We start from the raw sequence: 27145 nt of genomic DNA on the forward strand, positions 1-27145 counted from the left end.
GTCTGCATTCCAGAGAATGAGTCTGATGGGCAAGTATCTTCACTGTAACAATCACCATACATGGGTAAGACTTAAGAAATGAGGCAGATCCTGTCTTTCTTAGCTATAGACTAAAAACTTTCCCCCAGGAGGACATATCTCCTTCAGGACTTCTTATCATACTAATAACTAGCATTTATATAGAACTCTAAGGCTTTCGAAGCATTTTAAAAATAATAATAATGATGGTAATATCTAACATTTATGTAGCACTTATGTATCTAGCACTGTACTAAGTGCTTTATGATTTTATTTCATTTGATTCTCACAATATTGAGAGAAAGGTGTTATTATTATCTCCATTTTATAGATGAGGAAACTGAGACAGATGGATGTCAAGTGATTTGTCCAGGGCAACATAGTCAGTAAGGGTCTGAGGCTAGATTTGAACTCAGGTCTTCCTGACTCCAGGCCTAGTGCTCTGTGCATTATGCCACCACCTAGCTGCTTCTTATCTTTTTATACTCACAGTCTAAGTTTTAGGGGTTCTATTGAATTTTAGAGGAGGAAATGGAAAACCACTACAGTATCTTTGTCAAGAAAACCCCACATGGGATCACAGAGTCAGATGCAACTGAGATGACTGAACAACAACAAATTGAATATTTGCAAAAATAATATAGGAGGGTGGGATTATTAGGAGACAAGAAGGGTAATTTGCATTGTGGTTTTTGTTTTTGTGTTATACCCTTTGCTAGAATGTGAGTTGCTCATTCTAATGCAATCTAGGCCCTATAAGGCCAATGCCAGGTAATCAGTAATGTCATATATAATTTGTATAAGGGCTTTCTACTTTTTGGATGGAAGCAAGGACTTGAGAACAAATGTTGACATCTGCAAAATGTTTCATGTTAGGAATCCTTAAATCTTCATTCGTAATGAGCTAATTTTTGAGGGGTGAAGTGTGGAGCAAAAACTATAATTTCATCCCTGTACACAGGGTGTGCTAGAACCAACTTGTACTAGCTCAAAAGAGCTGATTGTTAAATTTTCAATGTGAGCATTTACACCTCAGGAATTGACAAACACAACAAATAGAATTTATTGTTTAATTTTTGTCTAGACTTAAAAGAGTGATGGAGGAAGTGTTGTAGATTAAACTTAAAAGTGTGTTGAGTATACCCGCCCCACCTTGCAAAGAGTTGGTTGTTAAACATTTTCCAGTACAGCTCTGTTAGCACTAGAGTGGGGACAGTGTAAAAGGAAAGAAAGGGCTGTGTTCAAGTGACGTTGCAAAGGTGAAATCAATAGGTCTTGGCAACAGATTCGATACGGGAGTGTGAGAAAGAGAGATCCAGGATGACTCCTAGGTTGTGAGCCTGAGGAACAGGGAAGGTGGCATAGCCCTTCACAGTAATAGGGGAAGTAGGAAGGAATGGGAAAGGTTTAGGGGAAAGATAATGAGTTCTGTTTTGGATACATTGAACTCGAGACATTTGCTGAAGATCCATTTTGAGATATCTGAAAGGTAGTTAGAGATGCAGGATTGGAAGGCAGCAGGGAATTTGAGGCAGGAAAGGTAGGTTTGAGGATCATCAGCATAGAGATGGTAATTCAATCCATGGGATCTGATACCATCACCAAGTGAAGTAAAATAGAAAAGAAGAGGGCCCAGGCTAGACTTCTGAAGGACACCTATAGTTAGAGGGTGTGTTCTAGAGGAGGATCCGGTAAAGGAGACAGAGAAGGAGCAGTGATTATACCTCAAAAGATGAAGTGCAGCAGAATTATCATGCTATTCATTGAATCATAGATTTAGATCTGGAAAGGAGACCATCAACTCCAATTCCCTCATTTTACAGATGAGGAAACTGAGGCACAGAGAAATGAAATTGCTAGCCATGGGTCACATAGCTAGTAAGTATCTGAAATATTCTTTTCACCCGTGTCTTCCTAACTCCAAGTTCAGAAGTCTCTCCACTACACCATGCTTTCTGTCAACATGTTTCAATAAACGCAACCAAAGATTGGATTGATTTTTTTGGCTATGACACACTTTGACCTTGAAGTCTCCTGAAATCCCTCACTTGAGGTCTAGAGGAAAGTCTGAATCTCCATTTGGCAGTGATGTGGTAGAAGGGAAGTCTTGACCAGATAGGTATTGTACTAAATGGTCTCTGAGATTCTTTTCAACTCTGAGGTTGTGTGATTCTGTGATTTGGGGTGCAGATGTGAGAAGGGGGAAAACTTGAATTATAGCTATAGTACTTACGTGCCAGGGGCACTGTGCTAGGGGCTTCATAATTATGATATCATTTGATCCTCACAACAACCCTGGGAGGCGGGTACTATTATTTTCCCTGTTTTACAAATGGAGAAAGTGAGACAAATAGCAATTAAGTGACTTGCTCAGGGTCACACAGATAGTAAATATCTGAGGCTGGGTTTGAATTCAGTCTTCTTGATTCCAGGCCCAGTCCTCAATCTATTGCATCACCTTCCTTCCCAAGGGTGATTCTGCAATTTCATATGTATAGGGAACTCCTGGTGAGGAAACTACCTCTGTCAGTTCCAGTCAGTAGCTCCTCTGCTTCTTACAGTTATAGAGAATTGTCTGGAGCATTGAGCACTTAAATTAATTCCCTAGGACCAACAGCCAGGATGTGTCAGAATCAAGTCACATCATAAAGCATTTATCAAGCACCTACTGTGTGCCAGACATTGTGCTAAGTGCTGGGGATACAAAGAAAGGGCAAAAAAACAAAGAGTCCCTGTTCTTAGGGCTCTCACAGACAAATGGGTGAGACAACATGCAAATAATCATCTACAAACAAGATACATACAGGATAAATTAGAGATAATTTTACAGAGGTGAAATGATTGACAAAGCAGCACACAATAGGGCAGCAGAGATTCAAACTCTGTAAATTTAGTCCTAGAGGGAAGGCAGTAGGATTAAGAGATGGGACTTCAGCCACGGACTTCTTGATTCTGAAAATGGCTCTCCATTCACTCTGCCACATCACCTCTTGAAAGCAATTATGCTTTTACCCCTTCCCTTCTTTATTCCATCTAATTTTTTTAAAATTAAATTAAAATTGTTGTTACATTTAAGTTGTGAACTATCTCTTCTCCACCCTACACTAGAGGACACCATTTTACATACACACACACACACACACACACACACACACACACACACACACACAATATATATATATATATATATATATATATATATATATATACACTCACACACAAAATACATGTATTACATATATATAAGCACATACATGTATAAAGCCATACTATGTCCATCTTATTTTTCATGCCCATTCCTCTTCCATTTTTTTCTAGTACCTTCTGATTCTGTTTCTTAAAACAATCAAAATAGCCATCAGAGCAGCCGAGCAGAGAATAGACACAAAAGGGTTAATGGGAAAGCAATAAGTGTTGGCAAATATTGAAGGTAATAAGTAACCCTTTCATAGATATGCTTCCTGTACCGGGAAGAAACAGTGAATTCCTCAAGGAAATCACGTAAAGAAGAATTGGCTAGAACAAAGGAACATAAAATATCCTCTGCAATGTTTCATAGAGAGATATCTTTACTAGTGTGAATAAAGAAATACCTAAATGTCTGATTGGGTAAAGGGTATTGTGTCTCTGTGGAGCAAGCCATTTCCTGAAGAAGTAAAACCTGAGTTGCTGAAACCTCTATTTTGTAACAATTAAGATTTAAAGACAAATATTATACTTTAGCTAATTTTTCTCTTCAGGTATCACATTTAAACCCGAAAAGAACAAGGCTAAGGGGGGCATGGGGCAGTGAAAAACAATGCTGGATTTAGGGTCAAAGGACCTGTATTTGAATCTCTGCTGCCCTACTGGGTGCTGCTTGGTCAATGATTTCACTTCTCTGTAAATTAAAAAGGTTTGGACCAGTCAGCCACCAAGGTCCTTTCTAACCCTTACTGCATTATCTTAATTATTTTGTGACCAAAGAGACATTTTTGAGACTTTTTTTTTCACAATTCAGCTAGCTTAGTAAAATGGAGAAAATGAAATGGAAGTAGGGATGAACAATGATCCAAACCCTGTGGATGGAGACCATGTAATCTTTTGTGTCAAGTTCCCTTCATGAAGTCTTAGCTTCCTATTCATCTCTTTCTATTGCTTCATTTTCTTATTATTACACATTTCCTTATTATGTATCATATAATGGAATTTAAAGATTTGATTGTTCAAGTTATGCTAAAACTTTTTCAGTGCTTTCCATCAAAATCAACTTAGACTAAGAATGCAAACATTATTCACCGTAGAAGAAAAAAAAAGATGAAAAATAATGCTAAATTATATAAAGATCCCTTGCATTTGTAAAATGCATTATAGTATCCAGAGTGCTTTCACCAGAGTCATAATTCAAGTACTCAGATGAATTTGTGATCTCATCGATTTAAAAGTTCTCCATAGATTGCAAATCATTTATGCTAGCCTGTCTGGCTAAGCTCTTCACCATGCCCTTCAGTGAGGTTCATAGGGGTTCACTCAAAGGGCCAGAGGCCTTTGCCATTTTCTTTTGACATCAGGAAGGTATTGGGGGAGCCCTCTGGCTGTTCTTTTATTCCTTGCCTTTGTCCCATCATCGGCCTATGTTCTCTTCCTATCATACAATTCCATAATAACTTCCTTATCTTCTGTACTTTAACGTTTCTCATTGATTATATGTTGTAAGCTGTTCACATCTACCATACATCTTTCCATCTCTCACTGTGTGATATTTACTTTTAATTCTTCAGAGACTGTTGTAGTCTATGTCTTGCTGACATATTGCAACATTAGTAGGATATTAGTATTAAAAAGATTGACCTTTGCTTTCATGGGAAGCTTGGAGTTATTAAATGACCTTTGCAATTTCCTGAAGGCAATTCAACTTGCTTTCCTTCTCCTGTTCAGTTACAGGCCCAACTTAGTATTATTCTATACTACCTGTCCCAGATATATGCACTAGTTGTCCAGCTCTATAGGTTATCCATCCAAATGCATATTGCCATTTGAGCAAGAGACATTTTTCATCCACTTGTTCTTTCCTGTGTGGATGCTTTGGCCAAACTCCTTTGAGTGATGGTAGCTTTCTTCCAAGAGTCTCTGAAATGCTCTAGGGTTTGAAACAATCAGCATAATTTCATCCACAATCCACAGCATTTGGAGAAATTTATCATGTTTAAAGAATCTCTCTTCAATTTAGGCTTTGTACCAAATTTCTTCCATTGTTGTAGCAAATGCCTTTTGTGAACATACATTTCTTGTTTATACCTTCCCTGATGTTTGTGATGAGAAGGAACAGGGGTATTTTCATTGCTATATAAGAGACATAATCAATGACTTTGATGTGTAGATGGGAGATACCTTATTGAAAAAGAGCCTACACAGAGCAATTTCCTATACTGAAGCAAATACTTTTTCAAAATCAACAAACCATAAGTACAGTGGGAATTTATGTTTCTACATCTTTCAGTTAATTGTTTGAGTGGTAAAGAATGAACAAATTAGTGAAAAAAAATTATGAAGTGCTTGCTATGTGCTGGGCAAGGTGCTAGGCACTGGGAAATAAAAATTCAAAAATGAGCTAGATGCTTGCTGTTCTCAAGGAGCTTGAACTCTAATAGTGAGAGACAACATGTAGAGGAAGGTGGTAACCAGGAAAGGTGTTTAGATCTGGGAAGTCATAGGGATGACGAATGGAAAATATTAAAGTGAATTATCATGATCATTTAAAGTAATTTATAATTGATTTAATTACAGTTCACAGAGCAAGTAGTCTGGTGTTGAGTATTGCAAAAGCCCACTTATCCCCTACTAAAACCCTCATTGAGGATGCCCTCCATTCTCATATAATTGATTTATAAGATTTATAAAGTTGGGAAAGTAGGGATGTAGGTCATTTATCCTTTATTAATAAGGTCCAAGATTTTTTCCATTCCTTCAGTATCTCTCCTTCAGATATCTTCTATCCCCCAATGCACTCATAAATACATTGCCTCTAGCATGGATTTACTCTTTGTATAGTTGGTCCAATCCAGCTGCTTTTCCCATCTTTGTTCTTTCCAGTACTATTTCTACATCCCTCATAAACACATTTGTTAGTGTGATAATAGTTTCCAAGTGTGGTTCTTCTGATGCCTTTGTTGGAGCAGGGTGCTATAAAGTATTCTACAAATCTTATTTCATTTTTCTTCTATTTGTTGTTCTCCTTCCATTTTTATCCTTAAATGTCCTTTGGATGTTTTTGTTTGGTTGGTGTCATAGCAGTGAGGAAATGGGCCTTTGTCCCAGGTTACCAACACAGAGGCTGCCTTCTTCTGTGGGGTATGGCTGCCTTTATATACAGAGGGTCCTATTAAACATGGAAGGGTCTGACTATCCATCCCTCTCAGGAAGACTCTACTATGGATGGGACTGTTTCTCTGCTCTTCCTTCCCTACTCACAAATTGTTTTTGCCCCACATGAAAATATTCCCAGTTGTTATTCTTCTTTTAACTTACATTGTTCCTTTTGATCTTCATGACAGGTTTGTCAAGTACGCCCTTCAGCTAAAGTTTATAGGTGAGGAAATGAGGCCCCGGAAAATTAAAGGATTCACTGAAGGTCTCACTGCAGTAAGTGGCTGAGTCTTTGGGCATCTATCCAGAATTCTTTCCAGTTATTTATTTTCCAGTTACAATACTTCAAAAAAAACCATTTCTAAGATTTCCATGGTATGGCCTTATTCCCTTAGAGGCTGAAATTCCCCTGTGACTTAACTGGCCCTGGCTGAGAAAAAAAAAAGTCATTTGATAGTCAAGCTTCTGTTAACAAGTATCTTTAAATTTAGTTAGACTGGTCCTTAGATGACATACAGCCCAGTGCTAGCCCCATACTGAAACTTTGTCAGCTTAGCTGGACCTGCCACAGCTTGTACTTGGATAGCATGTACATATAGGGTATCTCAAGAGTTTTAGTGCATTTCTAAATTACCAAAGCCATTTAAACTGTTAAAGCTTAAAACTGCACTAAGATTTTTGGGATACTGTTAGCAATTATAAGAAACTCTGATTTAAAGATAATTTCCTATTTTTGTTGTTATAATTTTTTAAAGAACATAGAGGGGGAAAAAAAAAGATTTGCATTTTGATGTTTTCACTCCACACTGGAAGAAAACAAGCCTGCATCAGGTTTTGCTGAGTCCTGATTTTCTTTTTCTACAAAGACCATTATTTGGATTAATGGGTAGAAAAGCTCTGAGAAAGGACATAAATGGCACAAGCAGGAGGGCATATGCACGTTAAAGTCTGGGGGTGTATTGATTTGTGTGCAAATGAGAACAAACTTTGCTGTTAATTTTTCCAAGGCTGCTTTCACTTTAGTAAGTTCATCTCAGACAGTCCCTTTTAATGGTCTGTTGACCAAATGGTAAGCATAGTTAGTCCTTCCATCTTGTAGGCAAACCTTTTCTATTACCACTTGCATAGACTGTATAAATCTTTGTTAGGAAAGTGTTTCCATCTACTTGCTGTCCTAATGGCATCTGACTGCTTTTATCTGGATAATTTTTTTTGGGGGGGGGATGGGGCATTGGCAAGAACCATACTAACTGAGGAAAATATTGAGTTTGAGAAAGGAAGTTCTAAACACCTTAAGTAGTAGAGGTGGGATGGATTAGAACACTTCCCATGGAGTTGATGAAACATGTACTCTGGCTGCTTCCTAAACAACTTGCAGGGGTCTTCTCTAGCTATCCTGATCTATATCTTGCCACTGGACCCAGATTGTTCCAGAGAAGAAAGTGAGGCTGATGACTTTGTACAGCCCTCCCTCACTTAAATCCAATTCACTTGCAAGCTGTGGCATCACCTTTCTGATGTCATGGTCCTCTTTCAGAATGAAGGACAAAAACAACAACAAAGGACACGCACCATTGGAACCTGATTGGTTGCTTGGTCTCTGTGATGGGGTGGGACTGGGGATGGGCATCACGCCAAAGAGCACTTGTGACTGACCCAAGGAGAGCAAACCATTTTGTAGGCTGTAAGAAACAAGGAGAGTAGACTTCTGGTCTCTGAAGGAATCTTCTTTGTGGGACGTAGCCAATGTAAGCATTTCCTTGAGTATCTAGGGCAGGGGTATGGATTTCACTCCCCATGCCCTACCTGCTCTGCCCAGTAGCAAATATGGAAGCTGTGAACATAAGGAATCAATAATGTGGGCTTTCCTAGAGGGTCTGAGAGAGAACCTCAAATTCATGGTTGCTTCTTTTGCTATGTGTTCTTTCCGCAAGCAAAGGAGATTAAGAGGAATGGATTTTTCCAGCTGTGGTGGCTACCTCACAAAGTCAAGTCAACAAGCATTCAGGAGGTCCTGAGTGCTGACCAGTATTTGGAAGTCCTTTCTGCTGCTTCTTACAGGAAGGGATGAATACTGGAGGAGGGGAACAACCTGAAACCTGCAAGCTTACCCTATGATCTGGATGTCTTAGAAGACAATTGCTATTCAGCAAGTGCAGACTGAAGTAAAAGGGAAGCCTGTTCAACCATCCCATAACTCTCCCATGAATCTTTTCTGCATCCTCAAGTACAATAGGAGTGACAAATTACCTTCTCATCTCAATCAAAAAGATGCATCTTTTGTGTTCATGTATTTCTTTTGTGATAGAGGAAATAAACAGTTGACATCTACTGGTATGTACTACATTGTTCAGTGACTACCTTTCTAGAAAGACCCTTGTTAATTCCTTTTAGGGGAGACTCTAAATGTGAACCATACCTAGTTTCTGTATAAGAGATTCTCCCCAGGATTCCATGTAGAGGCATAAAGAGCCAGAGAGTATAAGAAAAAGCTTAAAGCCCCTCTCTCTCTAGGGATAGAGTCCCCTAAGACTGAATTCAATCACGTGAATCCAGGGTTACAGCTCTTTTATAGGGTACTAGGTCCATGCCTTGTGCTGAAGAAAGACAAGTAGATATATTTATTTAAGTCCTACAAGTGGCAAACATTTCATTATGTTTTTGTTTTTTATTCTGATATTTTGGTGTATATATGAAATCTCTCTTTTTATTATTGAATTCCTTGGTATTTCTGTATAGCAGCAAGATCTCTGAGTCAAAGTTGTGGACATTTTGATCCATTTTTTTATTCTTTTTTTTTTTTGGCTAGGCAATGGGGTTAAGTGACTTACCCAGGGTCACACAGCTAGTAAGCGTTATGTGTCTGAGGTCAGATTTGAACTTAGGTCCTCCTGACCCTACGGCCAGTGCTCTATCCACTGCGCCACTTACTTGCCCCAATCCATTTTTTTTAAACAGAAGAGAGGATACTTATCCTGAAAAAGAGAAGAATCAAGGAGAACAGGAGAGCTGTGTGGCAAAAGGAAAATTTAAGCTTAATAGAAGTAAATACTTCCTACCAAAGAAAGTGGAATGGGCTGCCTTGGGGAGGAGAACCATCCTCATTTATTAGAGGTCTTCAAACAGAGGCTTGATGAGCACTTGGTGAGGATAACACTGGTTGTGGGCTAGATTATCAGGTTACTAAGGTCCCTTCTAACTGGAAAACCCTGTGATTCATCAATATTGTGATCCTACCTAATTATAACATCCAATCTACATAAAACTGACCATTTATACCTTTCACAGTGGATCCATCTCTAGAAAATTTGGAAGGCAAAGACTGGGTCTTTCTGAGGTGGCTGGGTGGCACAGTGGATAAAGTATAGGATTTAGAGTTGGGAAAACCTGAATTCAAATCCTGCCACAGATGTTAATTAATTGTGTAACCTTGGGCAAATCACTTAACTATTCTGTGCCATAGTTTCTTCATATGTAAAATTGGGATAATAATGGCACTAACTTCAAAAAATTGTTATAGGGATCATAAGAGAAAATATATGTAAAGTGTTTTGCAAATCTTTAAGCACTATATAAATGTAAACTACAATAATAATAATAATAATAATAATAATAATAATTATTATTATTATTATTATTATTATTATTATTATTTAACTTCAAGTCCCAGCTCTATCACCTACTAATTGTGAGACCTTGGAAAAATTACTTAACTTCTCTTACTTAACAAATTACTTAACTCAATTTTCTCATTCATAAAATGGAAATAGTAATACTTGGACTAGATATGCGGGCTGGACCTGACTCAGGCTGGTCTCCTGGTAGTGTAGGTCTAATATTAGAATGAAATGCCACCTTCTTAGCTTACTCAGTAGTTAATATAAGGAAGTTTGCTTTGCCACAGCAGAGAAAAGCCACTTAACAAGGATGCAGTACTTAGTTCCCTAGTCTCCATATGAACCTCTCTGACCAGAAGGACAAAGTGTGGTAACAACAGGAAATCTGAATAAAGCTTGGAAGGGATTTTTTTATACCTTTAGGTGTCCAAGGAACCATGTCAGCAGGTAAGCTACTTGAGCCTTTTCCCCCTGAGCCAATCAAGTCTTGAGGACAGTATTTATGTCTACTAGAGAAAGAATTAGCCTAACCTACATGATAGGGGTGAGGGTAGAGAAACAAAACTAGTGGCTATTGATTTTTTACAACTATTGACCTCACTGCATTGTCATGAAGATAGTGTTTTATAAATAGTAAAAGTATGTATGTATATATGGGCTTTGATAATACATAAAAAAGTATACATGTATGAGGTGTTACAATGTGGTGATGATGATGATGACTTGTGGGGGAATAACAGCTTCCATGCCTTAAGGTTTTCAATGTGCTTTACATAAACTAGCTAATTGGATCCTCAAAACCACCCTGTGAGGTAGGTGTTTCTATGGAAGCCATTTCACAAATGAGGAAACTGAGGTTCCAAGAAGTTAAATTAAGATTTATCCAGGGTCACACAGCTAGTAAGTGTCTAAGGTAGGATTTGCCTTCAAGTCTTCCTGACTCACTCCAAGTCCAGAACTCTTCACAATGTCCCAGTTGAGCCATCACGTTTTTTTGTGGATACAGAATCCCTACATCTCATTTCTGGATTACTATTACCATTAAATTTCATAGCTTATGATCTAATGTAAAGTCATATTTTCATAGGATCAAATCACATAATAACTGATTACCAGAGCTTACTTATCTTACAAATAACAAAAAATTAATTTAAAAAGATATCCTTCAAGTGCTGTTCTGATTTCTATACACTTTTGTCTGCTTGCGTGAAGCTGAAAGACTGATCACACCGGGTCTGAGAAGGTAAGAAACCTCTGACACCTGCGTAGGATGGGGCTGGACAGCAACCACTACTGGAAGTTCTTTTTTGTTTTAGTGTCTGAAGCTGTTGTTTTATTCATTTTTTTTTTAGATCCTTCAGCATGATATAATAGCAAGCCCTCAGACAATTGTTTATTTCTAAATCAATGTGACAAGGTTAGCATGAGGCTTTAATTTAAGGTTAACTTGCCATAAAATGCTAGTTGGTTTCATCGAATTCCACAGGGTCCATTGGGAGTTACAGTATTACATGCGACTGCCCCCTGGCAGACATTTTGTTTACTGAGTTCTGTGAAGTGCCTTCAGAGTAATGCAAATAATTTAGAGGCAGCACTGTGTATCTATGCAGAAGACGAACTCACGGCTTCCTGGTTGTGCAAAGAACAAATATTTCTACTGGAATAAAATCTGTTTGAATAAGGAAGGCTATAGGTTATAAATGAGGCAGCTCTATCCAAACCCTACCTCAATTTCCATCTGTGCCAATGAGCATAATAATCAGTGCTACTGGAAACACAAGAAGAGTTGTGTTATAAACAAAAAATAAACACAATTGTCACTTCTCTAAATTCTTCATAAATTCTCCATTTCAGCTTTCCCTGAGATGTCAAATAAATCAAGGTTGAACTGAGGTAGATGTGAGGGATATCTCTAGGTCTCCAAAGTACAGTCTCCAGGCCAAAGATACCCAATTCTGGTCACAAAACTAATGATGTCTCCTGCCCCCTCTCTGTCACCAGACTGTGTTTTGCTTTCCAAGTACAATTGTCCAATCCTAGTCTTTATTGAAGCAATGGTACCCAAAGAGGCATCCTTCTAAGACATAAGCACAGCTTCACTCATGTTTGAGAAAAAGAACCACTTCATCAGATAAAGGGCAGGTGACATAGTGCCTTGGGCAGCACAATGTTTTTGTAGCTACAGGGCTTTGATAATACATAAAAAAGCGTCTGGTGTCATTCCTTATCCATAGAGAAGTACCTTCAAAGTTTCTTATTATGCTTTCTCTCTAGGAATCCTGGGAGATTTCTCTTAAGGAATTTTAGAGCTGACAGAGAACTTATAAATCATCTATTCCTTTGCTCACATTATAATTTGAAGAAACCTAGGGGTTTTCTTTCAAGATATGATCAGTTCTCAGCCTACCCCTTTCATTACTTCAAAAACAGCAAGAAATGGGGGCACTTAGGTAGTGCAGTGGATAGAGCACTGGCCCTGAAGTCATGAGGACCTGAGTCCAAATCTGACCTCAGACCAAACACTTAACACTTACTAGCTGTGTGACTTTGGGCAAGTCACTTAACCCCAATTGCCCCCCCAAAAAAAATCAAGAAATAAACCAAATAAAGTAAAAGAGAATTAAAGAGAAGAAGGGAAAGGAAAGATGTCTTTACAAAGAAAACCTAACAGATGTGGAGTGTATAGGTTCTGGGTTCACTTTCCCAACTTTTACTTCCACTGACAAGTCGGGATAACAGAGCCTGGCTAGATACTACCTCCCTCAGAGTTTTAGGAGGAGATATCTTTTCTTTCAAAAAATTAATTTTCAATGAACAAAAATAACTTTTTCCTTCTACTTCACCACCTCATAAAAATCCCACATAGTAAGTATGCATAATGAAATAAAACAAATTCCTACATTGACCATGTCCAAAAAGTTAATGCCTCAATATGCACACTGATTCTATTATCTCTCTGTTAGAAAGGAGCACGCTTCATCATGGGTCCTCTGGAATCATGGTTGGTCATTGAATTGATCAGGGTTCTTAAGACTTCTGAAGTTATTTGTCTTTACAATGTTATTATCACATAAATTATTCTGGTTGTACTCCATTTGTCCATACAAGTATTCCCAGGTTTCTCTAAAACCATCTGTTTTATCATTTCTTAGAGCAAAATGTGAATGAATGAAAGAGGAATTCATTAAGTGTCTACTACGTATAAAGTTCTATGATAAGAATTGGGCACACAAATAGACAAATAAAACAGTCCCTGCTTTCAAGGAGTACACATTCTAATGGAAGAAGACAACTCCTATGGAAGGTTTCAGCTGCAAGTCAGATGGTAAGATCCCATGGGTATGGAGGCAAAGCAAATGGTGATGCTTCTTCTTTAATGTGATTCCTATTGATAAAATAATACTGAAACATTTGGCAGTGTCAAAAACTTTGGCGATAACAACTTTTCTTTTCTGGGTTTGTAATAGATGTGTTAGGCTACATCTTCAGAAAGGTTGCTCTCAGGATGATGGCAAAGGTCGCTGGGATGGAATCATTGATGTTCCAATGTCCCCTTGACATGTCTTGAGCTGGATGTGCTTGGACTGATGTGCTGGAGCCAGCTGGGACTGGCTGATTGTTAAATTTTTAGTGTGAGTATTTACACCTCAGGAATTGTCAAATGCTACAAATCAGGGCTTGATTTATTGTTCTGTTGATTTCTAGATTTAATAAAGTGATTGAGAAAATGTTAATAATGCAAATGAAGCTTAAAAATGTGTTATGCATATATTTTTTTCCCAGAGAGCTGGTTGTTAAATATTTACCAACATACCCCTGGCTGTAGCCATCAGTGTGTATGGGAGGGGGGGTCGGAGGTGGTTTGAGGTGGTGGTGCTGGCAGCTTGAACTGCCTGGTACATGCTACCTTATTTCTTGCCTTTGGGGTGTCTTCCTGTTCTGGATAGGCCAGTTTCTGCCCTATGAGTAGCGAATTGTTGGCAGTTAGTGGACATCTAGTTTTTTTACACCTTACTCCCCAACATATAACCTTTGATCCTGGCCTCCTGGCTGTTTCATGAAGCGTTTGCTGACTGCCATGCCTGGAATGCTTCCCCTCTTCTGTTCTGACTACTGACCTCCCTGCCTTCCTTTCAGTTCTAACTAAAATCTTACCTTCTACAGGAAGCCTTCCCTGACCCCTCTTAATTCTAGTGTTTTCTCTCTCTTAACTATTTTCCATTTCTATCATATATAACTTTTGTTGTTGTTCAGTTGCTTCGCTTTTCTGACTCTTTGTGACTCCATTTGGGGTTTTCTTGGCAAAGATACTGGAGTGGTTTGTCATTTTCTTCTCCAGCTCATTTTACAGATGAGGAAACTGAGGCAAACAGGGTGAAGTGACTTGCCCAGGGTCACACATCTAGTAAGTATCTGAGGCTAGATTTGAAGTCAGGTCTTCCTGACTTCAGACCTGGTGTTATATCCACTGCACCCCCTAGATGCCCCTGTGGACATCTTGCTTTGTACATATTTGTTTGGGTTGTTTTTGAAACATTTGGGAGTTGTCTCACCCATTAGACTGTAAGCTCCTTAGGGCAGGGACTGTCTTTTTCCTCTTTTTGTGTCTCCAGTTCTTAGCAAAGTGCCTGGCACATAGTAGGTGCATAGTAAATGTTCATTGGTTGAGAGTTGCCCCTTTTTCCACAAAAGTGATCTCCTGGATCATGGCCATTGGTCTTGGAATGCTACTACTTTCAAAACTCCTGTGCTTATTTCCTGCTGGTGAAAGTTGTCTAGCAATTATTGCTAGCAGTGGTGAGGATTTTGGGCCCCTTCTTCACAATTATTTCTCCCCTTAATGGTGGATGTGGGGATTAGGTTGGTAGTAGGTCTGGTGGTTTGGGGAAACACTACTAGTCCCAAAGTTTTTAGGCTCAGTATCCTGGGCTGTATCCATCAGGTCTGAGAAAAGATGTTGGTTAAGGTGATGGCATTGCCTAATCTGCCTAGCACATACTGTCTCCTGTCTCTTCCCCAGAGTACCTTGCTATTTCATCTAGGCTGGCTTGCCTATATTATTCCATTACATTTATATGACATAATGTATTTAGCCATTCACCAATTTTTGAGAGCCTGTATTTTCCTATTCTTTGCCACCACACAAATTGCTGCTATAAATATTTTTGAACATATGAGTCGTCTTCTTTCTTCCCCCCCTTTTTCCTCCCCTCCACTTCCACTTCCCTTCCCCTCCACTGCTTCATTCCTCTTCCTTCTCCTTCTGTTCTTTCTCCTCCCCTTTCCCTCCTTCTCCTCCTCCTTCTCCTCTTTCTCCTTCTCCTCTTTCTCTTTCTTCTTCTTCCTCCTCCTTCTCTTTCTTCCTCTTCCTTTTTCCTCTTCCTTCTATATTATTAGGCCAAAGGATATGACACAGTGTAGTAATTTTGAGGGGTGTAGTTTCATAGGTGGAACCTCAGAGTTATTTCAATTCACATTTTCCAATTATTAGTGATTTGGAATATTTTTTTCATGTGACTATTGATAACTTGGATTTCTTCCTTTGAAAACAGACTGTTCGTATCTTCTGATTATCTGCTGATTGGGAAATGGCCCTTACCTTTATAAATTTGAATAAGTTCCCTACATATATTAGAAATAAGACCTTTTTTTTTTTCAGGGAAACTTCCTGGAAGATTTCCCCCCTAGTTGCTTGCTTCCCTTCTAATTTTAGCTGTAATGGATTTATTTGTGCAAACCTTTGAATTTTATTTAACCAAAACTGCCCATTTTATTTTCTATGATACTAGGTGATGCGGTGGTTAGAGTGCTGGGACTGGAGTCAAATGCAGCCTCAGATATGACTAGCTTTATGACTCTGGATGAGTCACTTAATCTCTGTTTGCCTCAGTTTCCTCATCTGTAAAATAGGGATAATAAAGTACCTACCTTGCAGGGTTGTTGTGAAGATCAAATGAGATGATAATTGTAAGTTAGTACAATACCTGGCACATAGCAAGTACTATATAAATGATAGCTATTATTATTATTATCATTATTGATATTATTATTATTAATATTAATTATTTGATCATGAACTGTTACTCAGTCCATAGATGTATAAGGCAATGTCTCTGTTTCTTGTTTAATTTGTTTATGATGTCATTTTTTGGGTCTAAGTCATGTATTCATTTGGAGATTATATTGGTATACAATGTGAGATTTTGGTCTATACCTAGTTTCTGACAAACTACTTTCCAGTTTTCTCAGTAGTTTTTGTCAAATAGTTAGGATTTTTATCCAAGTAGCTAGGGTCTTTGGTTTTTACCAAACACTGGTTTGCCATGCTTGTTTGCTCCAGTATATTATATATCTAATCTATTCCACTGATCAATCTATTTCTTAACCAGTCCCAAATCATTGGGATGATTACTGATAGCAGCATAGTTTGTGCTCTGGTACTGCTAGGCTCCCTGTCTTCCCACTTGTTTTTCATCATTTCCCTTGAGATTCTTGACCTCTCATTCCCCCACGAATTTCATTATATTTTCTTGCTCTATAAAGAAACCTTTTATTAGTTTAATTGGTATGACACTGAATAAATAAGTTAATTTAGGCAATATTTTCATTGTTATCATATTAGACCTGCCTACTTGTGAGCAATTAATATTTCTCCAATTATTTAGGCCTGCCTTTATTTGAGTAGAGTGTTTTTCTAGTTGTATGTATGTAGTTCATATGTTTGTTCCTAGCAGATAGATTCCAAGTATCACATATCCCATAGTTACTTAAAATGGAATTCCTCATTCTATCTCTTCCTGCTGTATTTTATTGGTATTTTATAGGAATGCTGTGATTTATATGGCTTTATTTTAAATACTGTAACTTTTCAAAAATAAAGGAAGACCTAAATAATTGGAGAAATAGTCAATGGATATGGCACTTTTTATGGAAAAAAGTCAATGCTGAAAAGAATATGAGAAAAGGACACCAATTCACTGCTGATAGAACTACAGATTAATCCAATCATTACAAAAAAAATTTTTTTAATTACACAGCTAAAGCTACTGAATTTTTCATTCCTTTAGGCCCATATATTCCAATACTAGATTTATGCCCAAAGCAATTATTAATCAATATGAAAAGATTCATATATAGAAAAATATTCATATCAGCATTATTTGTAATAACAAAAAACCAAACTAAAACATGTGCTGAAGGATTTGGAAATTACCAAAGAAACTGAGGTATAAAGATGTAATGGAACATTATGGAGTTGTGAGAATGATGAATATGGATGTTGGAGGGTATGAGTGAAGGTAATCTGTGTTTCTACAACATTTGTGGCTGAGAGAAAATTTTGCCCAACGGAGAAATTCTTAGGACTGCACCTCCCATAAGGCTGTGCAGGATGCACAATATCACCCAGTGATACCTAGGCTAGCTTCTACTTCTCCCATTTAAAAAGTCTATAGGTGTCTTCCAGGGTTGATAAGATGAAGGGCAGCAATAGCTAGAATGTACAGAAACAAGGGGGTAGTAAAACAGAATTAATGGCAAACTGCATTCTGAGTTCTAGAGTCCCACCTAGACCTTGACAATGACAGTGAGGACTGTGACTCTTGGTTTCAGGGCTCACCCAGTTATTGTGCCAAAACTCTAGCATTCTTAAACCTGCCATTCACCAAGTTGGAAAGAAAAGTGACTAAATTGATCTTGTTCTACATGTTAACCTCTAAAATGACTTTTCATGAGTGAACAGATTCTGTCTCTAACTGTATTGACGAGATATAGGAGTTAAATGAGAATCAACTAGCATTTCTGGGAGATATTTAGAAGTGTCAGTCACTTGGGAATGTATGCTGAGAACATTTAATGCCTCAGCAAAATCCTTGTTATTCGTGTTGCTGTGTTCTTTTATTAAATTTCTCTTCTATAATTTCATGAATTATAGAGATTGATCTGATACATGTCATCGGGCTTAGAATTTGAATAGACAACTATCTGAGCAGTACCCTGAACTTGAGTGTAGCTGAGAGAAGATCCACATTGAAGCAAGAGGTATGTAGGCTTACTACATAAATAATTCAGAGAAACATGGGAAGACATTATGAACTGCTATACAGTCAAGAAAAAAAAAAGCCAAACTAGCACTATACACAACTACAACATGAATCAATACAACACTAAAAAATAACAAAACTCAGGACAAAGATGATGATGGTATCTTTCTGCCAAAGTTAAAAGATACAGCCTTTTCTGTGTGCTGTAAACCTGTGATTTCATTAGAATGGAGAATTTCCAGTTGAGAGAATCCTTCCACCAATGTAGACTAGCAGCTCATAGTTTTAAAGAGGTTCCTAGGCACTGAGAAGTCAAGGGATTTGCCCCTGGTCACACAGCTACCATATATTAGAGACAAGTATTTATTTTAGGACTTCCTGATTTCAAGGCCAACCCTCTCTCTATTATGTGACGCTGCTTCTCAAACATGATTTTGAGAATTGAACTTCAAGGTTAAATTAGCTATTTATCCAGTCATCAAGGTCAGCATTACTTGGTGAAAGGGCCCCCAAGTACTTAAACTTTGTTCTTGTTGTTGTTGTTGTATAATCAGCTTGGCTGTAAAGAAATGGCAGAATTTTCTCTTTATGCCATTCTTGGACCATCTCATATACCGCTTTTCCCCATAAACAAAGTGTTGTTGACTAAATGCTGAGTTTGGCATTCAAAGCCTTTCATAACCTAGGCCCCTCCTACTTTTCCAGTCTTCTTATGCCTTACTACCTAACACATACTCTTCAATTCAGTGACACTGGTCTGGCTGTTCCATAAACAAGATATGCTCTCCGCTCTGGACATTTTCTCTGGCTGTTTCCTATCCTGGAATACTCTTTCCTCTTCTCTAATAACTTCCCTGTCTTCCTTTAAGTCCCAACTAAAATCTCACTTTCTACAGAAAGATTTTCCTAACCCTTCTTAATTCTAGTGCCTTCCCTTTGTTAATTATCTCCATTTATCCTGTATATAGCTTGTTCCATATATATATTTGTTTGCATGTTGTCTCCCCCATTAGATTGTAAGCTCCTTGAGGACAGAGGCTGGCTTTTGCTTCTTTTTGTATCTCTAGCATTCAGCACAACATCCACTTAACAAATGTTTATTGATTGATTGATTCTAAGAGATATGGATTGTTTTCTTTTAAGATTTCTTGAAGTATGATATCTAGGCTCTCTTTTCCATCATGACATTCAGAAAGTCTGTGATTCTCAATTTTTTTTCTCTTTGATCTGTTTTTTAGGTCATTTGTTTGCTCCATGAAATACTTTACATTTTCATCTCTTATTTTCAGATTTTTGAATTTATTTTAATATTTCTTGTTGCCTCGTGCAGTCTTTCGCTCCTATTTAGTCCATTATGTGTTGCTTGGGCAAAGTTATATGTCTCTTCTGCCAAGCTGTTAATTCTCTTTCCAATTCTTTCTTCCATAGCTCTCATTTCTTTTCTAATTTTTTTTCCTCAACTGCTCTCAAACTATTTATAAAAAATCAAACAAAAACTGTTTTAACTCTTAAAAAAAAACGCTTGCTAGGAATTCCAGTTTAGTTCATGCCCAATATGTATTTTTCTCCGAGGAACTGCTTATAGATGTTTCAAATAATTCTTGTGTTTATATCTTGAGCATCACTTCTACCCTAAGAGCTCATTATGATGGGATTCTTTTTTTTTTTTTGCCTTGTCTTCCGGCCTACTTCTTGACTGTGAACCTGATGTTAGGGCTAGGCTCCACCATATTTCTGGAGGGAAGGTCTGGGCTGGTTTTGTTGCTGCCTTCTTGGGATATTGAGTGTTGTTCCAGGATTTCAGGGACAGGCTAGGGACCTGAAAGTTTTCAGTCTTCCAGAGTGGTCTGATCCAGGGTGTTAAAAGGATTTTACTGAGCCAGTCTCTAACCTGAGAAACAGCAGGCCAGAGACAAAGTGCCAGTAATCAAGTAGTGGTTTAATTAATTAATTTAATTATAAGGAACAGATTTGCAAATTGAGAATTCTCTTGATCAGAATTCTACCTTGCTCAATGAAGACAGAGACTATATACATTAATCACAGTGGGAAGGGAGGGAGGAAGGTGGAGTACAAACAATTGTAATTGTACAAACAATTGTAATAGAAAATCATAATTCCCCCTAGTTTGAGCTCTTTAAGTTCCTGGCCTGGTTTTCAGTCAGAACAGCAGTAGAGTGCTGCTGGACTCAGCCCCTATCAGCCAGCTAGGAAATTTTTCTGGTTCAGAGTAGCAGAACTGCAAGTTCCCTTTGGTCTGGGATTCCTGCCCTGGTTATTCTTTTACAAGTACAGCTAGATGTCAGAACTGAGATTTTACTCTGCTTCTGGGATATGAGTCAACCTCCGCTTCTTGCTTCTGAACTTCCTCCTTTTTCAGTACAAAACTTCTTCCTTTCTCACACCACCCAACGTCTCCTCATCTAGGAATATCACCTCAGTGCCCGGGTCCCCTTCTCGGTCTGCTCTGGATCTGTGACCCAGAACTATGTAGAGTGACAAGGGTGCCAGTTGGCACCTGTTATAGTGCCCTGGTATAGATCTGGGACCTCCTTTTGCCCTGGTGCTCTGGACCCTGGACCTCACCCTTAAGTGCTCCACTTGCCCCAGCTCTTGTCCTGACTCAGAGCCCAGTGACAGCAGACCTCCCTCTCTGTCTTCTTCCACAGTTCCAGGTCAGACAAAGGACTCACTGGGACTTTTTCTAGATTGCCCTGGATTTAATCTGGTGCATTTTCTAGACTTGCTTAGAGGAATTGTGGAAGGCAGCTCAGTGTCATTGCCTCTGATACTCTATTGTCTTGTCCTCCGCCTAAGTTCTTTTCAAAGATAATTTTTCCTCAAGTAAATTACATTGTTAGATTTACTGAATACTGGTTGATTGAATAAGAGTACGAAAAAGCATACATTAAGTTATTACTTTTTGCCAATCACTGAGGACACAAATGGAAGGGGAAAAAAGCAAGATGTTGCCTGCTTTCAAGTTGCCCACATTCTAATTTGCAGTGATGACACAGGTTATATATTTCACCTTTAGGGTAGATTTTTCTAAAAGTGCCCAAAGTACTAAGACTACAGAAGTAAGGCAAATAACAAAGTCCAAGGGTTTGGGGCAGTTTCAGGAAAGATGATAAGGTTTAGAAGATCAGAAAAGATGATTAGTACTGGTGGTTCTCCATCTCATTAGAGTTGCAACTACAGATTCTGAGCCCATTTAAAGGATATGTGTGAACACCTCATTTCCTGCCTAGGTATCCCAATAGGATCTGTATGACTGCAGATAAAGGATGGAAGAATACCCCCAGAGGTCTCTCTTCCCACTAGGCTACTCTGATGGGATCTTGGTAGCCTGGGGCCAAGGGAGGAGTAAAAGGAAGAGACAGGGAAAGAGTACCCCAATTGATGGCTTGCCATAATTCTCCTGGGGTTTGGGTGAAGAAGGGTTAAGTTCAGGGAAAGGCAAAGGATAGCCTCTCTGGTGGCTTTTCCCACATGGCCACTTTAGAATTGAGTTCAAATGTTAATGATTCTTCCATTGATCTGATTTTCTATTTTTTTCTCTTTTCTATTCTTTCAGCAAACAATTATTAATCACCTACTAGGGCAAGTCACTGTGTGTATTAGATCATAACTTCTGAAAACACAAGTCCTATATCTTTTCTCCATTCTTTAAAATGATAAGAATTCTATGGGTTCTAAATCAATAATAAATGATACAATTAATTCTTTCACTTCAGGCAACTGGAGAGAGGCTCTGGATTTATTCTTCCAATCCTTATATGTACTAGCATGTCAGGAATGGAGAGTCTGGCTGCCTACATTTTCTCCTCAGGATCTAGGAATATCCCTAAGGGGCAGCGGAGTTCTTCTGATGCTGCTGGTTCAAGTCTTCATTCCTGTGTGTTTTCCCCTCAGTCTCTCCTTAATGATTAGTGCTCCCAATGTAATTTAGCCTATTTACATTTCTTTGATATCACTGGTAATCAATTAACATTAGCTCTCCCACCCCTGCAAGGTATATTTATTGAGAAGGCATAGCAAAACTAGAAGTACAAAATGTCTGTGTTAAATGGGACACACTTTCCCTTTTGTACCTCGGTTCTTTGGAAGAATTTGATTAAATTTTAAATGGTAGCTACAAACATTCTTCTCACCACTGAGCTTACTCCCAGAGGCAGCATAGCCAAATTACATTAGCCCCTTGCTTACAGTATGACATCATGGCTTCTAAATGAATCCACTGCTAGATTGGCCAAGCAGGCCACCCCTCATTGCTGTCTCCTTCCATGGAATGGCTATTGGACATCTGCTGACTCTCCTAACCTCCCAAAGATGCCAAGGTTCTTCCATGTTCAATATTCCTTTCTATAAGAGCAGGGAAACACAACAGAGACAAGACAGCAGCAGCAGCATGCGTTCCAGGCTTCGTGACAAGTGGGTGAGACAGGGACCCAGGCCCCTCCACCACCTGGAGTTTTAGAACAGTTCCTGCCTCATTTGCTCCTAGAGAAGAGAGACCTCATTTTGGCTAATTAGTGCACACTCATTTCTGGGTTAGCAGCCAGTCAAAAGTCTCTTCTTTACCAGCCAGTAAGTGAAGGGGTTGGGAACTTGGTGGCACAGTGGATAAAGTGCCAGGCCAGGAGTCAGGAAGCCTCATCTTCCTGAGTTCAAATCTTGCCTCAGACACTTACTAGCTATGTGACCCTGGGCAAGTCATTTAACCCTGTTTGCCTTAGCTTCCTCATCTGTAAAGCGAGCTGGTGAAGGAAATGGCGAGCCACTCTTGTATCTTTGCCAAGAAAATCCCAAATGGGGTCATGAAGAGTTGGGCATGACTGAATAATGACTAAAAAACAACAGCAACAACAAAAGTGGACAGGTAAGAGTGAGAGGAATCCTGCATAAACTGTGAATTAGGGATCAGGGTGTCTCTATTACATGTCATCTTGTACTTATTGAAGCGGATTATCAAACCGCCTACATGAGTCAATAGCAGGCAGAGTTTAGTGCTCATGCCCTGAGGATTTAGGATATTCCTAATCCCCACTGGCCAGTCCCCTCATTGCACAATTATACCCAGACCATCTTACCCTTTTGCATTCTCAAATATCAGAAAATAAGTATTGAAATTTCACAGCATTTATGGATACCTTTCACCTCTTGGCACATTTTTGTTATCAATCTTGTGTGTATTTGTGTGTGTATATATATATATATATATATATATATATATATATATATATATATATATATATATATATGTAGGGGCTTTCATTAACATCTCATTTATTTTCATTGCTTTCCTATGTAAATACTGAGGTCAGCACTAGTAGTTGATTGCCCAGTGGGTGACCAGTCAGGATTACAACAACTGACAATAGTATAATAATTTTTCAAAGTTCAAAATAATCTTACAGCTAGATTTCTGAAACAAATTTTGATTATTGAGGGTTGAATGTTGTACCACATCACATACTTTCATTTGTTGGAAAAGAGGTAAGGGACTCAAAAATTTCACAGAAAAACTATCCCTTGAGAGAATTGCTTTGGCTTAAGCTCTAAATGGAGCACTTACATGTTTGTGATTTTTCCTTTCAAATGCAAGTTTGTTTAAAAATGGAGTACTAAAGTATATTTTCAGTTTTTTAAAGTCTAAAACCTTGAGAAATATTTGGAGATTTTAAGAACTTGAAATGGAGCTTATTGTTTGTTTCATAGTCAAAATATGAAGATATATAGTGGATGTTTGCCATTAAAATCTCATGTATAGTTCATTTTTCATGAAAGGAATTTTATTCATTAGAATCAACTTATGCCAAGACATCTATAGTTTGTCATAAAACTGACTATATATGAAGCTATGCTATTCTAACAGTAAAAACTGCAGCTAGATCCAGGAGGGCTAGTGGACTGTGCCTTGACCTACTCCATTAAGGGTGTGGAGGCCTCTTCTCTGGACATATCCTCAGTGGACTGGGCTGGACACTCAGCTCCTCACCCCACTCTGCATCTGCTGCTCTGCCTGGTTGCAGCTCCACAGAACAAGATGTTTACTGGCTCCCCCTCAACCCTAAGTTTTCCTTTTGTGTGTTTTCTCCTCCTTCTCCCATTAGATTGTAAGCTCCTTGAGGGCAGGGACTGTCTTTCTTTTTATTAATTGTATCCCCAGCACTTAGCACATAGTTGATGCTTAATAAATGTTTATTAGATTGATTGGTAAATACTTAACATAAAACACTCATAAGCACATATCGACAGAAACATTTAAACATATTTTGTTTCACCTGAGGGGTGAGAACTGAACCTCATCTTGAGCAGTACACGTTCTCATCTTTTGGTGGGACATAAAGAAGACCAAGCTTGTCTTTGACACATCACTGATCATGCTGCTTTCCCTAGAAGCCTTCAGGGTCATCAGTGTGGCTTCTTACTTGAACTTAGCTTGTCTCTCTGTCACCATCAGCTTCAAGGTCTACAAATCTGTCATCAATACTATACAGAAGTCAGAAGAAGCTCATGCATTTCAAAGGCTTCCTGAATGTGGACATTTATTTGTCCTTAGAAACTTCCCCTAATTCTGTGAATGTGGCTTATGGTGCATTTCAACAGAGCTCTCAAATCTATCTCTCTTCTGATGAAAGATCTGGTGCATTCCTTAAAGATAGTTTTAGGTTCATATAGTTGATGACATATGTGACTACATGTCATGTATAATTTAATAGGATTAGTTTCTGATTCTTGCTAAACTGTCTTCAGTATTCCAACTGTCTTTGAAAAGTATCAGACAGATTGACTACTATGTTGGCATTATATGTGATTTGATCAAGTCAGTTGCTGCAAAGATCCAAGCAAAACTCTGACATCACAAAGAAAAAGGCAAAATGACAGCTCAGAAACAAGACATCCAACACTTACTAAAACATAATTTAATAATTATAGCCATTGTTACTCATACCTATGAAGGAATATGCTCGTTTTTTAGCTTAAGCCTTCCAAGCTTTTTAAAAAAGTTGGTATTTTGAAAAACTTATTGTAACTACTATTATTATCCATTCGTATTGAAATTTATACAAGCTAAGCAAATAGTTGTAGTAGCTTCTGCTATACTCTGCTGAAAGGTTGAGATAAACATTGGAAAATGAAGAGGTTTGTAGGTCTGCTAAATAGGCATTGTTACATTCACTTTGTCTTCTACCACTCAAGGTAGATGCCTTCTGGAACATTTGGCCAAGGGTTTAGCTTGTGTGACCTCCCTTGTCCTGTCCCGATTTGGTGGCATGCTCTCTGATGCAAAAGAAGCTTCCCCCACTGCCAGTCAGCTCTGACCAGAGGACCCTGGATCTTCAACCTCTGGAATTCATAAGGTTACCTCTAAGACTTGGACATCTGAGTATTGCCTATTAGGCAACTTCACTCAGGAAAGAAAAACCAAGCAAAGAAGGTAACTAAAGTTTCAGGCACAAGTTCACTAACTTGAGACCCTCTACTGTAGCTGCCCTATGGGAACAATAGGCTTGAAAAGTACTGACACCCTCAGAATCTGGGAAGAAAGGAGATAATTATCTTTTAAAAGTAACTAATAAGGGGATTTCTTTATCATCACCAAAATACCTGAGGGCTGAGCTAGCATCCATAGTTGGTTATAAACATCCAGGGAGGTTTATCATCCTCAAAGTACCAAAGCGCTAAGCTAGCCTGAGTGCTCATCCAAAAGCAGGCAGGTGGCTCTGTTACATCCTGTTTGATCCTTGGTTAAATTGCCAGTTGAAGTTTGGTAGAAGGGTATGTTCTTCGTTCCTTCATCATAAATGCCTCATCCTAATTGGGAGTATCTACATTTTTATACAGAACAGCTTAAATGTATTTATGTTGTCTTAGGAAAATGTATAGCATTTTCCTCTGGGTCAAAATATTTCCAAGCTAGTTGAGTAATCTTAGGCTGTGTCCTACACTACCACCTTTCCCCTCTCCCAACCTTCCAACAAATTCTTTTTCTCATTTGTAATCATTAAAACAAACATTTTTTAACCATTTGCTAGCAAAAGGAATCTTTGCTTTGAAAAAATCTTCACCCAAGGCATCCAAATTTAATGTCCTTAGGATCTGTCTCAATATTCAACAACCAGCAGTGTATAAACTTAGAGGAAAACACACACACACACACACACACACACACACACACACAAATCTCAAATAAAGGGAAGATTTGAAAATTCTTGTGAAATAGATGGACACTTGAAAATATTTTCTAAACAACTCAGAACTAAAATACTTTCAACTGAAACAGAACACTGGAGCAAAAAAGAATTTGGGGGGACAAATGACTGAGAAAATCAGCTTGGGTTTTTGCTTTGCATGGCTAGACACAGTCCCAAAGTCTTGTCAGCTTAAAAGTAGATTTATTTTGACCTGAATTATGCAAACTGGATATGCAGAGCCACAGTCTCATATTCACTAAATAATTGTACCCCTCTCTGCTGTGCTTTGGCCATGAAGGCAAAGTAGTATTTGTGGGGTTTTTTGTTTGTTGGTTTGGTTTTGATTATTTACTGGGAGACAGGAGGACTGAATATGGAAATAAACAATTGGGTTTGAGGGTCTTGGAATAGGCCTACAAAATTCTGATATTTTAAGTTGAAAAGTGGGAGTAAAAAAATCAGTTTTGTCTACACAACACAGCTTGAATAATATTCTGACTACGTTGATAGTCACTGGATATCAGGTAGGCACAACTATTGTGTTAAATTCCCCAAAAGTCTTGCCCTCATGGAAGAGCTCTGTAACCATTACAGAGTAATAGACTCTTAGCATAGGAAGGATTCACTCTGAGATGATCTAAGCCAAGCTCTATCTGCATCAGAAAGCTCCCTCTACATCATCCCTAATAAAATGTTTAATTACCTTCTGCTTGAAATGATGGAGAACTCATTCCCTTCCAAAGCAGCCTATTTCCTTTTTTTTGAACATTTTCGTTAGAATTTTTCTGCTTTCTTCACTGTAACCTCCATCCATTGCGCCTAATTCTGTTCCCAGGAGCTGAGACTAACAAGTCTGATCTTTCTCCAAAATGACAGTTTCTTCGAATACTGGGAGATGGATATCAAGTCCTGGTTATGCCTT

The 27145-nt window shown here is 38.4% G+C and overlaps 1 pseudogene; it reads left to right on the forward strand.

The window, feature by feature from the left end:
• The first annotated feature begins 10417 nt into the window (after positions 1 to 10417).
• Positions 10418 to 24986, forward strand: LOC110212550 (reticulon-3-like; annotated as a pseudogene).
• The last annotated feature ends 2159 nt before the right edge of the window (positions 24987 to 27145 follow it).

This window comes from Phascolarctos cinereus, unplaced genomic scaffold (assembly GCF_003287225.1).
Source record: "Phascolarctos cinereus isolate Bilbo 61053 unplaced genomic scaffold, phaCin_HiC Scaffold_4;HRSCAF=312, whole genome shotgun sequence".
Lineage (NCBI taxonomy): Eukaryota > Metazoa > Chordata > Mammalia > Diprotodontia > Phascolarctidae > Phascolarctos > Phascolarctos cinereus.